The sequence below is a fragment of the Meleagris gallopavo genome, chromosome Z (genome assembly GCF_000146605.3).
Source record: "Meleagris gallopavo isolate NT-WF06-2002-E0010 breed Aviagen turkey brand Nicholas breeding stock chromosome Z, Turkey_5.1, whole genome shotgun sequence".
NCBI classification, from domain to species: domain Eukaryota; kingdom Metazoa; phylum Chordata; class Aves; order Galliformes; family Phasianidae; genus Meleagris; species Meleagris gallopavo.
The window spans coordinates 20,056,214-20,070,575 of NC_015041.2; the positions used below are offsets into that span (position 1 = coordinate 20,056,214).

Sequence of the window (14,362 nt, forward strand, 5' to 3'; positions counted from 1 at the left end):
CTGTGACTAATAATTTCATTTGCAATTATTGTCCAGGTGGCTGACTCAAAAAGGTGTTCGGCAAAAGAAGCTAAATGAATGGCTTGGAAATGAAAACACAGAAGAGTGAGTATTCTGAGATTTAAATATTCTTGATGTTTCAAATCATCTTGCAGAGAAGTGAGGTAGAATATATTTGATTCCAGGACCTCAAAAAGGGAATCTCGAGCTTAGATCTCTTGTAACAGTGAATACAATTAACACATGGCAGCAGGTCTAATGTGTCTTTATTCTTGTGAATGAAGTGAAGATTATAAGGTGTTAGTATCTTAGAGAGATGTCATATGAATGGATAAATTGTTCAGAAGGTCTTTTAGGTGCAAACAGACTGTTTCCAAATTGCAGTTGCTGATATTATGGTGTTATCCTATACTAGGTAACATCAAAATAGTAAGTGAAGTTGTTTAAAGAAAATCTTCATTTCCTTCATCACCGAGACTGTCCTTGTCAGTGAATCTGTTAAGTGCTTAGATTTCTGCTGACAAATTAAATTTTTAGCACTTGACTTTTTTTCTGAAGTTGCGATGCAGAGAAAATGAGTATAATAAGCAGCTGTAAAAACCAGAGGGACAGAAAACAAGGGAAACCCTTCTTTCTCAATGAATTATGTCCATGTGAGGTTGCTTATCTTAGTGGACTACTTGGAGATTCTTCAGAAAGATTGATTGTAAACAGAGTGGGAGAAGCAGTGCCCACCACTGCAGGCTGCTGGCAAATAGGCAGCTCTTAAACTGTAAAATGTTGAAGTGGTGGTGTCCACATGGCTGAAGCAGAGGCACCTTCTTTCTCAATGGGTTTAGCTCAGAGAATTCTTTAAAAGTCTGAATCAGCTTTGTAGAGCTGACTGTTCTGGTAGTGAAGGTCCTATTATGTATTATTACATGTTTCCTTCATAATCTGGTAATAAGAAAAGAGAATACTGTTTAACCCTTTCTGCAAAGCTATCTTTCATATGAATAATTTATCTACCTGTACTACTGCTTGTAGCTTTCACAAGCAGCAGATGTAATCAATATGTTGCATGATTTTTCACTGCTGACCAAGTGTTTGATCTTTGGAAATAAAGCTGACTCGGTGGATATTGATTTCACTGGGCTTGCTGTGTACCAAAACATGGGGCAATGGTAGAGGTACTGAAGCGCTCGCAGCATATTCTGAAAGATAAGACAGCATCCTTTTTATGTCCTTCTTCAGATCCATATGAGTATTTTTAAAAGAAATAAGGTCTGTAAGTTCTATTTTTATTCAGCAAGTGAAATATATTACATGATTCACACCCCTCGTTCTGTCTGGGAGGTGACCTTCTAACCAGCAACTTAGTGTTTTCCCAAGTAATACGAAAGGCGGTCTACCTTATTCCTGCAGCACATTGCATGTAGCACTGCAGTATGTTTCACAAATGTATTTTGTCATATTTTGACAGCCAATACTCTATGGTGGATGATGATGAAGACTTGCCGCATCATGATGAGAGAACATGGAATGTGGGAAATATCAATAGAAGCCAAGCTGAAAATCTCCTGCGAGGAAAGCGAGATGGAACATTCCTTGTTCGAGAGAGCAGCAAACAAGGCTGCTATGCCTGCTCTGTTGTGTATGTACTCTAACCTGTGAATGATTTGAACAGCCTTTGAGGCAGCTCAAATGCTGAGCCTTGAGCAAGGGGTGCAGATATATATTTGCATACGCATGGTTTCCATTGGATCTTTAGGCTTAGAAGCAGATCAGCAAGTCTTGAGGCCATGAAGAAAGGAACATAAGGCCCAGGATAACTCATTTATCTGCAGCTACTAAATCCTGCCTATCTCCTGTGTCCCTAGACTAGCACAGCACCTGGGAATTCAGCTTAAACCTATCCTTTTACCAGTATCCTACTGTAGAAGAGAAGAGTGCTATGTAGTGATGAGCATTTTAAGGTTTCTTGTCAACACCTTAGTTTCCAGCTTAGTTTTACGGTATTGGGAAACTAAAAACTGATTGTTTATTTTCCTCTTTAGGGTGGATGGAGAAGTGAAGCACTGTGTGATAAACAAAACACCTACTGGGTATGGATTTGCAGAGCCATACAACTTGTACAACTCTCTCAAAGAACTGGTGCTACATTATCAACACACATCCCTCGTGCAGCACAATGACTCTCTCAATGTCACACTAGCCTACCCAGTATATGCACAGCAGAGGCGATGAAGATCTTAATACTCTGGGTTGTTTGGTTTTTTTCTAAAGAAGAGATTTGACAACACTGAGGCCTCTGGAGTGAGAAGGCTCCTTTCAGCCTTACTCAAGAATTTGAGCTGCAGTGTCAAAGCTGTCTGTCTTCTGATGGGACTAGAGCTTTCCTTCACAACTGCAGTGGGAGAGATCACAGTGTTAAACTGTGAATGTATGTTTCTAATCTGAAGTGCTTTTTTTTTTTCCTTCCCAATTGAGAAACGGAAAACACAAGAATGAGAAATCCTAACCTGATCTCCCTGCAGGGACATAGAGGCCTTTAACCATGGTGCTTGTTTACGACCACTTCTGAAGCTTTACCAGCTAGAACATTGGATTCTGCAAACATAAGATTTAAGAGGTCTTTTCATTCACTTATTGAAATTTCTTGGTCGCGACCTGGCTGGAATTTGGTGTTGCCGCACTAAGTGGATCCAGACACACAGCATTGTGGATTTTTTGGTTTCTGGTGAATGACATGTAGCAGAATGGCACTTTCATTTATAAGGGACACTTTAAAGGACTTCAGTTACAGTATGCTGTTAAGAGAAATCGTGATAGTGAAGTGCCAGAAAGTGTTTTGCTTAGACGTTTAAAAATCCTGTTTTAAGAAAACAGGTCTTTCAGTGGCATACAGTCTATAATAGTGTACATAGTATTGGATGGCTAACTATCATTTATGGAAACTATCAATACCAAACTGCTTCTCTTTTCCCCTTTGTTTGCTGAAAGCTGAATTCTTAGACCATGCTATGCAATACTGAATTTTCTTTAGGCTGTAGTCTTCACTTGAGCATGTCTACACGTTAAGCTTGTTTTTCTTTCTTCTTTCCTTGCTTTCTTTTTACTTTTTTTTTTTGCCTGATTATTTTTTTTTTAATGTACAGGAAGCCACCAAGAGTTGGCTTAATAATTAAAACTATGAAATATTTTAGTTTTCTTTGTACAGAATATTGAGCTACTAGCTCCACGTTTGAAAAGTTCGTAATTTTTTTTTTGACTAAATATTTTGTTGGGCAGTGCCTGATAAGCTTCAAAGCTGCTTTATTCAATAAAAAATATACGAACCTTACAAAATATCAAGGACTCCAACAATATTGTTTCAGAGACATCTTTAGAATACGGTACCACGCTATGTTTGCTTTTTGAAGCATTTTGAACTTCTGTCATGATTGTCTTTGTATTTAGAAGCTAAAAAATTGTGTATCCTTCTCTGATAATGACTGCAGAAAAACAGGAAAATTTGGCTACTGGATTAGATAGGTTGGATTTCGTAATGAAATCATGCTTCATAGTAAATAAATGACATCTTGATCTATTGCGGCAGAATTCTTGTCAGCATGTCAAGGTATTTTCATTTCATATGAAGGAAGTTTCTCTTAACTGTTGCCGAAGTTTGTTTTTTCATATCAATATTCTGAAAAAAGTTCCCATCTTTAGGTAGAACAAACGGATACAACATGAGCGAATTACAACTGGAAAACCTCTGTTTTGACAATGATAAGGCTTTCCTAATTAACACTTTGCATTTGTTTTCATAACTTTGTAGACTGAGGGAATATCAAAGTGAACACTTTCATAATTTCAAGCTCCAGAGATTTTCAGAGTTATGGTTCAGTTAAAGGAAATTTAAAAAATTCAACTAAACTAAACTTATTAGTAATTCTGGGGCAATTTACTGTGGATGGTTTGTGATGGCCATGTTTTGCCATCAAGTTGTCTCATGATAGTTCTGCTTTAGAGATACATGTGATTTGATTCCAAGTATGCAGTGCTTCTTAAGCTATTGGAAATAATAAGAAATTTGCAGGTCTCCAGTAGTTATTATATTCTATTTTTTACATTATCCCTTCATTTATGAGGCTGTAAATCTTTTAATCTTATTTGGATTTTGTGCTTTTTTTGGTAGGTTGTTTTTGCTTTCCTATAGATGTATTTTCTTGCTAGAATCTATATCGGGAAACAAGATTCAACCAACAGTCATGTGTCGGGATAGTTACCACTTGCAAAATTATTCTGAATTTTTTTTTTCTGAATAGAGTTTTAGTCTTCATGCTTTCCCTTCTGCATTCCACTCTCTTTTCAGGCCTCTCAGAGTAGAACCATGTAAATTTGGCATTCTAATAACTGTTTTTTACTATGAAGAACACCAACAATTGCTCTAGCATGACAGTCATACTACTGGGCTTGAAGTTACAAATTAGCTCAATACACAACTTAACACTTGTAGCAATCCGAGGTATTCTTCAGACATATATTAATTTTTGAATGTTAAATATTTTACAAGTAAAATAGTATTTTTTTTTTTCCTCTGTAAGCAAAATAATGTGTAATCTGAATGGATGTTTCACTTTGTATTTCTCAAGAAACTTCATGGGAGTTAAGGCATTTGGATTTTCCTCATATTAAGTAAACCTCTGCTGTGTCAGTGGGCCATATCCTTAGCATGCCCAGCCCGGTAAGGGATGTCATTTGTTCCTGTTGTGCTGTACTACTTCACTTCATCTGTGGTTCTAGCAGAGAAAAAATAGTGTGTGTGCAAATTTGGCACTTGCTTTTATTGCACAAGCAACAATGAGAAATAAGCACTATGTTGTGGGGATAAATGCTTAGGGCTTCGTTAAGGGAAGTTCTGCCTACACAGGGTCTGTGCAATTCACAAGCATCACTTGCGCCCTCCAAGTGGGCGTGAGTGGGATTACTTTGGTACCTGGATATTGTGTGCCCTCTGTATTTCCCTCCCTCCTTAATGCATGGAGTTGCATCCTGCCAAAGGCCCTATTCACTGCAGAGTTTGTCCTTAATATTCCATACTGTTCACTCCAGTTTTGATTTGATCTCAGACTAATAAACTGAAGGAAAAAAAAAAAAAGCATGTGGATGTAACCGAAGAAACACATTGCTTCTGTGTTTCTATTGACGTGTACTTTTTCCACCTAATATGACTGAAAGGTGGGAATTGTTTTGGTTCTTTTTACCGGTTGTTCGGGGAATTTTTAATTTCATTTTAAATCCCTGAATTATGCTGCACTGCAGCAGCGGTTGTGCAAGGCTTTTGAAAGGTATGAGGCAAAACACAGAGAACCAACACCCACAAGCAAAATTAGGAGTTTCTGTTTGGGGATATTGCATGTGTGCATCTTGTGCATATGCGCACACACTTGCTGTGTTTATATATGAATAGATCTCAGTATAGGTGCATTTTCACCAAATGTGATCATTTTGCTGAATTCAGTAAGTGATATCATTAATTTTGTGTAAGACACAAAACGCACTAGACCTTCGTGGGTGCAGCATGTTTCCAAATGCAGTTTCTGTGTTGTTGTTTTTTACTAAAAAAAAAAAAAAAAAAAGACTTGTCTGTATAGTTCAGTTATCTAAAAAATCTTGTCAAAATATCTGTAAAACCAAATCTTCAAATTTTCTATTTGGTGTCAGCTGTTCTGTAGTAAAGAAATGGCTTTGTCTTGTAATTGGCAATGAAATAATGCTTGCGAAAACATGCAGATGCTTCTAATGGGGAAAACTTACGCCAATTTTCACACAGTGCTTTTGCTATGCATGGTATTAAGTTGGGAAAGTGAATCCTGGTAGTATTTTTTTCAGGGTCACTTTTAGAAATGGGCAGCTCAAAACACAATGCCTCCCATAGGACAGGATTCCAAAATGTGACATTTTATGTAGAATTGTGTTGTGTTTGCTGAGTGGAAGGCTAAACTGGACTGGGGGAGTTGGTAACGTTACATTGCGCTTGTCCTAATGAGACTGCATTAGCTGCCCAAGATGCTGCTATTTTTTTTATTATTATTATTCTTGTTTTTAAAAATAAAGCTCTGTTCTGTTAAATGTCTTTAAAACATTAAGAATGCTTTGTTTTAAAATGGTCTTCAAGGGGGTGGAGGGTAAAGTGGGTTGTAAATTGCCTTCACAAGGCAATAGTGAAAACATGCCTCCTTGAAATTCTGTTCAAGCTATAGAGTTGATGGAGCTGTGTCTTGTTTTTAAGTTGCTTTAAAAATTGTAATAAGTCTTCAAGCAGAATAAAAGTTGTTTTGAAAAAGCATTTTAGTTGTTGAGACTTCAATAAAGACTGAGATGTCTGTTTACCAGAACTGAATAAAGTAGCTGACTAGCTCCAAAATAGTCTTGTGCCAGAATGATGGTTCTACTAGTTTCATACTCTTGCAAGAGCAGTGCCTCTGCCTTTTCCACTGAAAGCAAAGTCCTGTTTCTTCTGAAATTCGAATGAGTGTGGTTATTGATATCCATCAAGTTAGTCTAACAACCCGTTACCTAGAGGTAACTCACCACTTATGCCTCCCCCTGCCTGTGAAAACCAAGGAGACAGTGAAGAAAAGGGAGAAGTTAGAGGGTGAAATACGGTGTTAGAATTTTTCAAGCACATCCACATCTTGCCTTTAGAAATTCCCTGGGGAAGCCAGCCAATCCCTCTGGAAGAATAAGGAGATTCCTGTTCCCAAGTTTTCCATTCCAAAATCTGCCCATTTGTTGCTCACTGTAGCCACAATAATATCAGCCAACTGAGGTACTCAGGTACCACGGGTAGAAATCAGTAGTTTTTACAACATAATCACTGGCCCTTACAGTTTCTTAGAAGAAACAGATGAAAGGCCGTACTGGATTTTTCAATTCACTCAATACAGAGTGGGGTTAGATCTCTGGCAAACATGTGCATTGCAGTTTTTGTCAATTAGTAAGCTGATTCTTTTAAATAGACACCACACTTATCTTTTTCCTGCTCACAAAGCATATATTAATCAACACAAGCTCTTCTGTAAGCCAGAGAGATCCACATCTAAAAATAAGGTTATGGTTGTGAATCACACATCTCCAATCATCAGCTCCTTAGAGACGTTATGATTGGTTGATCATAATCTGCAGAAATGTACAGACCAGTGGCTTTCTGGCCTTTGTCATATGCTGTATAGAAATCACACTTGGCAGACTGAATAGTTTTCAAAAATGTCATTCTATTTTTGTTGTCTGCAGACAAACACACTCCCACTTTTCCTAAGACTTGATGGTCATTTTTCTTAAGGAATGTGAAAAACTGTTTGAATTTATCTTTGTGCTACAAGTTGGTGTAATTTTTTAAAAAGATTGGGAATATTTTCCAACTTCTGTCTGTCCCCAAGCTACTTGACTCACATGAAGTTCCAAGCACAGGTAACTTCTCCCACGTCCCTTTGAGTCAAAGAGAGAAGAGAAGATTGTAGACTTCTTGCTGTCCTGTGAAGGAATAGGTGATGCCTCCTCTCTCAGAAGGAACACGGGACAAATGAAGACCCTGTGGAGATGTCTGTAGAGATTCAGGCACAAAATGGCAAGGATAAGCAAACTTCTGTGGCACAGCTCCAGGTGCTGTGATGCCCACCTGCATTTGCAGCCCTCCTTTGCTTCTCCACAGGAAAGGGCACCTCTGTTTTGCAGGGGTGCTTAGAGGGACTCTGACATCTCTGGAGTGTTGAGGAGACAGCTAATGCTTACAATAGCCTACAATGTCCTGTACAAGTCCAAACAGGGCTGCATCTGCTTCTACCTGGAAAACAAGTTGATTCCCTTCACTTTCCTCCCCTCCGTGTCCTGAGTGCCCAAGGCTGAGACTGGCACCAGCTACGATGGGTTATGCCAGTCCCATGAAGATTGCCCTCAGTTAGAGGATGGAAACTAAGGAAACTGTAAATGCTGAGGTCCTGACAGCATCCCTGATTGGAAATGAGGAAGAAAATTACTAGTTCTGCTTTGCCTACTGGGATGTGGGGTCAGACATGCAGAGTGAAGTTGTACAAAAGTCACTGCACCCATTTTTAATGCAGCTGAAAAAAGAAGCATTAACTATGGGAGCTCAGCAGAAGATGCGACTCTGACCTGTCTTCCTTTTTTTTCTTTCATTTTCTTTCTTCTTTCTTTTTCTTTTTTCCTTCCTTTCTTTCTTTTTATGCTCTTCCTTTCTTTCTCTCTTTCTCTCTTTCTCTCTTTCTTGTCTGTCTGTCTCTGTCTCTCTTTATGTCTGTCTCTTTCAAACTTCCCTTGGAGGACCTATGTCCTCAAATATATAGACTGCCAAAAATAGAAACTCTGTTGGGGCTTTTTGGGTAAACAAGTATTAGTCAATCAGCAGCTATTCAAACACTGATAATCTTTGTAGGGACCAGCACTTTAACCTCTGCACAGCAATCAGATGAACAGAAACATCCTGATAATTCTTTGAAAAAACAGGGTTTTATCCATGGCTCTGTCAGTCTCTTCCAGAAGACTATTGTACAAACATATCGCTCCACTCTTTCTTGCATATTAAGAAAGGAGGAGTACGGGCCATCAGTTTAGATATGTGCAAATATTGACAGAAGAAAAATTTGACAGGTAGCACACAAAAGAATCTAAAACCTGCTGTTCTCAGGACCTTAAGCAAACAGTATTGACAACAGCAGACATGAATATAGTTAAGTCAGATAATGATTTCACTTTCATGTGTCTGGTTTTCCTAAATCCTTAAAAGACTGTAGGTTCAGAAGAAAATGAATTCACACAAGAGAAGATTTGTTCCTCTATGAATGTTTATTTCCTTACACAGTTTACTTTATTTTCCCACAAATTTTGTGCTTGTTGTAAAACAAATGTTTTGTGAAGGTTGCTGGATTAATTCTTCTTCACCTATCAAGAAACCTGAGTACTTCAGCAGGTTTCTCCTTAGGGCGCTGAGTGGAAGAACAACACTAAAAGTGAACATTATGTGACCTATGTGAAGGGAAACGTGTCTGGTTTGCATGGCAGAATGGTACACCACACCAGCCTCTCGAGCACCCATAGCAGCGCTTTAAACTGTTGCTGGCTTTGGGCCTCCTGCTTTACTGATCTGAAAGACAGGTAAAGAAAGTTAGAGCAATTTTTATGTTGCAAGGCTGAATGTAAAGACCAGAGAGAGCACGAGATGAAAATATGACAGGAATGCAACTCCAGCAGCTGTGGCCAGACAAAGGGAATGGCCTTCTGCTCTCATCATGTCCTCTGGACAGGACATTGGCTGCACTGTGCTGCAATAGGGGCACAAGTGCCTTCCCCCTTCTCTGTCCATGCAGGGTTATTTTTCTGTTGGGTAAAGGCTGCCAGTTAAACATGGTGGCAATTTGCGTGCCTGTGCAGCTTGCAGCACTCGCTCTGGCTCTTCCCTGTTTCAGGAAAGCAGTGAGGCTGAATATTTTGAGATGGAATTCACTTCTAATTTTAAGCGCCTGAAAGAAAGGCTTGTCATCAAAGTCATCTGGCAAAGCTCTCATCACAGGGAGAGACAGGCAATTCCCCAGGGTGATTCACCCCACCTACCTCCAGCTCTATTCTTAGGATGTGGTGAATCATGCTCTGGAGTCACTCCATTGACTGGAGGGGGAGCCCATGAAATGGTTGATGGCAGACATGCAACTTGAAGGCAGCTGAAGTTAGATGAACACAGTCTCTTCCCCGCTGATAGGAGGTTCAGTTTGTATCTTTCCAGTACCATCTGTGGTATCTTCTGCTCCTAGGCACAATGATAAGGCATAATCAGGGGCGGGAAGATCAGTTGGTTTCTAGAATTTTGGTCTTTTACAATAACAGTGAAAGTGACAAGTTCAAAAACATGCCAGGCCATATCCTCCCTGGACCTGTAATGCTGGGCTCCATGCAGAGGAAGGATACTGCCCTGCCAACTTCTCTGCCATCTCCAGAGGAAGTCCTGACACTGCCTCAGGCCTGGCTTATCCGCACCTGCCACTGGCATCCTAGTGCTTACCAATAGCCTGTGTGTGACAGCTGCAGACCTATCTCCTGATCTCTTGCCAGCCATGTGGTCAGCTGAAACAGCATGGGTGAAGATAATGCAGGTATTCCCAAGTGAGATACTTTCTTGTTACTGTGCTTGCATTTTCTTTCTTACCCAGGGGAAACTTATGGAACTTAACTTTCTTTCCTCCCAGTTGATCCATTGTTGGGATGATGGGCTCTGATATTTTGATGAAAAATCTAAAAGACAAATTACTTCAGTCAAATTACTTCTAAGACACATGAGCCCTGCCACAGGCCAGGAGAGGTGGGGGAGATCCTCCATTTCTCCAGCCATATGGAAAACTCAAGGTGGAGGCATAACCTACGCTTTTTTTGGGTACAGCTTGCAGACCCCAGTTAAACCAAGTCTTTCAGTAGAGAAAAGGCTAGCACAGAGAGTCTCCCTGCTCAGTGAAATGGAAGACCTGGCTTCAGGTATATCAGACTAGCTCCAGTGGTTTCAGCAGTTGCAGTGACATGTGGGATTAGAGTCAATGCCGGAACAACGTTCTGAGGAGAAGCTTCAGGAAACTTGAGATGGAAGAGGACAAGCTGTTATGCAAAATGCTGTTGCTGTACTGATAACAGGCAATGTAAACAAGAAGTCTCCAGACTGTCAAACAAACTATGAGCACCAGGAGTCCTCAAGGCTTGTGAGTAAGACCCACAGAATGGGTTCACAGTATTATATATACTTACGGTAAGTGCTGGAGGCTTCTGAACAAGAGAACAATCCAGCTAGGTGAGGACAGACTGGGATGGCAGGTGAATACCTGTGCACAGCCACCCTCCTGCAGAGTTGTGTGTATTTCAGAGGGGAAAAGGGGATAAACTGATTTTAAAAAATGCCAGCTGGTACACAAAGACACACAACTAAATGACGATGCAGTTTCAAAATGTGTCTTACTAATAATAGTATTTCTAAAACCAAAACCTTGTCATAGTCTGCTTCCCACAGTATGCTTGGCAGTTCAGCAAGGCCTTGTCTTGGAGAAAATGCCTGTTATCTGGGTGGGACACATGGGCTTCCAGCAGGGTGCGGCCACGGCCTGGGTTCACCTAATCTTTGCCAGGACAAGTCACTGTGGTGTATGCGCACTGTGTTGTTCAGATCTGTGTGATGGCTCCTGGGTAAAGGAGATTCAAAACAACTGACCATGTAGGAGTGGAGGGGATTGCTATTAATGCCTTGCTAAGAACTTGTTCTCACAAGAATTTTCCTTTTGCTGTCATATATGGAAGAGTACATCCTCAGACAAAGCCCTTCTAGAACCCTCCTTCATTGTTTTTTTCTTAGAGAAAACAATGAGCTGTGGCAATTCAAAAATTGTTATTCCCCCTTACTTTCATATTATTTACAGCAGTATGAGTGTTCTTGCACCCTCAGCATGTCTGTGTTAGCATGTATCTGTGGCACAACTGGGCTCACCTGCTATCATTTAGCTGTTACATGGCCTCAGCTCTGAAGATAAGCTGACTACTAAGGCAGGCTACACCACTGATAGTCCTTGTTTCCAAATGCTCCCTCCGCACATTTTAAGCATTCATTTGTCCCTTGAAAATGGTAAAAAAAATAATACATTGAAAAACAACAACTGCCACAGGCTTCTTCGGAAGCCTGGGAAGTCCATGTCAATGATTCAGTAAAGTAACAAGCTGCGCAAGTGAAACAGACTGATGTAGGAGTTTCCCAGAAAAGATGTGCTGGAGCTTTGAAAGTGAATCTATCCGAACTTTATCACTGTGTCCCATCATTATTGCATGTAACTGGAATTCCCAGATCAGGTTTTCTTGGTTCATCTCCAGTCAGAAACAAAGAGTGAAGCCTTTCTGACTGTATTCAAATCTTCATATTCCATTTGGTCACAGGGGAGCTAGTTGAAGCTCGCCAAAGCTGCCCTACTCATACACCCGACTTATTCTGCAGTGAGTCTGCAAGAGGAGGTGGTTTTATGCCCTGAAACACAATCAGCACATACCTGAGGAACATGTCTGAATTCAGAATCTCAAAGAATGTGCTCCCATACTTGGTAATACATACCTTGGTTTATGTGCATCTAAGTGCATGAAAATGCATGTTCTTTTCTTTGAGCAGCCACCTTCAAATCCTCCTAGCTCACAAGAAAACATTATCAGAATTTTGGTAGCTGGTCTTCTCTGATCTCTTTAAATATCAGCTCTGCTCTGTACAATCTTCGGATTGGACTGGCTGACGGTAGGCTTCTCACCAACAAATATGGATGCCTGCATCCATTAGTCCCTGCATGTTTGAATCTGGCATCTGTCTGCAAGCTTTCACCTGTGTAGCTTCTGTAGCAAACCTGGTCTGAAGCATAGCAAACTGGTTCCCACTGAGAGACACTGGATTTATTTATCTTTCTAATTTTGATTTAGAAAGCATTAAGAACCTAATTTCCCAGCCCAGCATCTTTACCAGTTTAAAGTGATCAGTGTATTTGTTAGTACTGATGCATCTGATATTACATAGCTACTTTCCCATGTCAGATAAATGGTCCACTCTGCAATCGAATGCTGTCATTTTCCATCCATTCTTAGCAAATAATCTAATCGTGAACCTTGAAAGAGGCCAGGAATGTAAGGCTCAGCATACACACGGTATGGTTGATCTCCATAGGAGAGTTCTCCAAGGACAGTTCTCCTTCAAAAACCCTGTCCTGTTTGACATGAAATCTCTGCAAGGAGCTAAAGTTTCAGCAGACATTTTTCAGTGTTTGAAATAAAACAGGACATTTAAGGGAGCTTCATTTAATTTTGCTGCCACTAGCTTCCATGGAAAACCTATGTACTGATGTCATGGAAACCTGTTTCCCTGTGTACCTGATTGCAAGTACCCAGTATAACCTCTGACAGTTAGAGGACTTGACAATTCTTACAGATGCCTAGGTTTCTGGATCTGTTTGCACACTTTATCTGAGCTATCAACTTGGAATATTGTTCCCATCATGATGTTCTCAGCTTTTGAGTTTACGGACTTTTTTTTTTTTAATTTAAACATTCTTCTGCATATTCATCTCCCTGCCTAAATATTCTCTAGGGGAGGGAGGCCTGGTGCAAATTATCAGTCTGATCAGCTTCTTGGCTTACCTTGTTGTCAGCATTCACTTTCAGGCTGAGACAAAATGTTGATAGGAGAGCAGAGTCACAGAGTCTGGTGAAAACATACTCTTGTGATGGCTACCTGCATCAGGAAGGTTTCTCTATTTCTGTCTCTGTTATGCTGCAGAGACCTCTGGAAGTTGGTGAAGAGGAGGCAGCATCTTTGTTAGTGGTAAGGGCAAAGGCAGGTTTTCACATTTCCTCTTGTAAAATGCAGTGTATAAAGACTTTTATTATTAATAATAATAACAATAATATTATTAATATTATTAATATTGTATTTAATATAATACAATACAATATTATATAAATATTATCACTATTACTGTAGACAGTCATCGAGGACAATCCACTAGGTTACTCTCACTGCTGCTGCACGAGCCTGCACCACAAGCACTATGACAGAAGTCCTGCACCTACATATTTTTCTCATGTTGGCAGTGAAAATTCACAGCTCAGTCTGTTGCTTTATCACACAATAACTGTGAGAAAGCCCGCTTCTCACAAGTACCCAACCCAAAGAAGATCAGTTCAGAAATTGGTAAGTAACATAGCTGTTTCAAAGGTAGCGGAAATCTGAGGCTATGTTTGGTTGTGGTTTCCACTCACCTAGAAAAGGGGACCTTTGACATAGGCACTCACATCTTTCTCTCTAAATTGATTTGAAAGATGGACTGTTTGGTGGATTAAGAACTGGTTGGCTGGTTGCAGCCAAAGGGTTGTGATCAATGATTCTGCGTCAGGGTGTAGGCCGGTCACAAGCTGTGTCCCCAAAGGGTATGTCTTGGGACCAGTGCTCTTCAACATCTTCATCAATGACACAGACGATGGCATCAAGTGCACCCTCAGCAGGTTTGCAGACAGCACCAAGCTGAGCGGTGCAGTCGATACACTGGAGAGAAGGGAAGTCATCCAGAGGGACCTGGACAGGCTGGAGAAGTCGGCCCATGAGAATATAATGAGGTTCAATAAGGCCAAGTGCAGGGTGCTGCACTTGGGTCAGGGCAATGCCAGGTATTTATACAAAATAGGGGGGAGATCTCCTTGAGAGCAGCCCTACACAGGGTCCTGGTGGATGAGAAGCTGGACATGAGCCAGCAGTGTGCATTTGCAGCCTGGAGGGCCAACTGTGTTCTGGTCTGCATTAAAAGAGGATGGCCAGCAGGGAGAGGGA

General features: G+C 40.5%; 1 protein-coding gene and 2 long non-coding RNA genes across 3 annotated transcripts in view; 1 reads left to right on the forward strand and 2 right to left on the reverse strand.

The window, feature by feature from the left end:
- The window catches only part of THBS4 (thrombospondin 4), a 1,064,342-nt gene that overhangs the window by 348,565 nt on the left and 701,415 nt on the right, over nucleotides 1–14,362 (reverse strand). The window lies entirely within an intron of this gene.
- On the forward strand, nucleotides 10–6,313 carry LOC104914945. The gene is made up of 3 exons (XR_796189.2): nucleotides 10–105; nucleotides 1,463–1,633; nucleotides 2,037–6,313. It is a non-coding gene; the product is annotated as an uncharacterized LOC104914945 (long non-coding RNA).
- Nucleotides 8,822–13,405, reverse strand: LOC116217526. The gene is made up of 3 exons (XR_004162177.1): nucleotides 10,771–13,405; nucleotides 9,595–9,787; nucleotides 8,822–9,127 (listed from the first exon to the last, which is right to left on the reverse strand). It is a non-coding gene; the product is annotated as an uncharacterized LOC116217526 (long non-coding RNA).